The sequence below is a fragment of the Mus caroli genome, chromosome 18 (genome assembly GCF_900094665.2).
Source record: "Mus caroli chromosome 18, CAROLI_EIJ_v1.1, whole genome shotgun sequence".
Classification (NCBI taxonomy): domain Eukaryota; kingdom Metazoa; phylum Chordata; class Mammalia; order Rodentia; family Muridae; genus Mus; species Mus caroli.
The window spans coordinates 61,267,958-61,269,087 of record NC_034587.1 but is presented as its reverse complement, the minus strand read 5'-3'; the positions used below and the strand labels follow the sequence as shown (position 1 = coordinate 61,269,087).

At 41.2% G+C, this 1,130-nt stretch overlaps 1 protein-coding gene across 1 annotated transcript in view; it reads left to right on the top strand.

Annotated features, from left to right (window-relative positions):
• Positions 1-1,130, top strand: part of Atp8b1 (ATPase phospholipid transporting 8B1) — a 138,788-nt gene that overhangs the window by 118,843 nt on the left and 18,815 nt on the right. The window lies entirely within an intron of this gene.

The window sequence follows — 1,130 nt, the reverse complement described above, 5'->3', positions numbered from 1 at the left end:
GATGGTTGTGAGCCACCATGTGGTTGCTGGGAATTGAACTCAGGACCTCTGGAAGAGCAGTCAGTGCTCTTAACCACTGAGCCATCTCTCCAGCCCCTGTATAATGTTTCTTAATACAGTCAATATTAAGTGTGGAAGGCAGAAAACACACAGAAATTGGAGCTAGACTGTCTCTTTCTCACATTAAAATGAAAAGGGTATTCCTGTGAACAAGTTTCAGTCAGGGGGAGGTGGGAGCTTTAAGGAACTCTTTTCCTCTATTCTTTAGAAACCTTCTTTTTTTTGTTGTTTTGTTTTGTTTGATTCAGGGTTTCTTTGTGTAGCCTTGGCTGTCCTGGAGCTCACTCTGTAGACCAGGCTGGCCTCGAACTCAGAAATCTGCCTGCCTCTGCCTCCCGAGTTCTGGGATTAATGGCGTGCGCCACCACACCCGGCTATTCTTTGTCTACTGGGACAAAGTAAATCAGAACTGGAAATGCAGGTGCCCACAGCCATCTCTAGCTTTCTGCACGGGGGCTGGGCATCCAAACTCAAATCTTCATGCCATGATGGCCGTAACCACTCATGGACCTATCTTCTCGGCCCCATTGCTAGCAAATTAATATGAATTATGTTTATGTCCCTTTTCTAGGGACTTCATCTTTTAAAACAAAACATAGAGGCAAAAAAAAAAAAAAAAATCCTGGAATGAAAGTCTCGGTGAGCTATATATATCATATAGGTAGGTAGGTAGGTCATTTACTGGTAGTCTCTAAGGGAGCGTGACTGATATTTCAAGCCCTGACTTGTGCTGAGACATTGCTTAGTTTCTAATCAGTTGCAGCAGATCTGGAAATGTGTAACGTAAAGGTATAGTCCTGTTATGGGCTGTAAGCGTTCCTGCGATGCAATTACTGCTGGCTTAATCATTCCATTTATTTCTCAAGCTTTAGAAAAAAACCACAGTCTTTTCTTTCTTTTTTTTTCTTTTCTTTTCTTTTCTTTTCTTTTTTTTTTTTTTTTTTTTTTTTTTTTTTTTTTTTTTTTTTTTTTTTTTTTTTTGAGACAGGGTTCCTCTGTATAACCCCTGGCTGTCCTGGAACTCACTCTCTGTAGACCAGGCTGGCCTCGAACTCAGAAATTCATCTGCC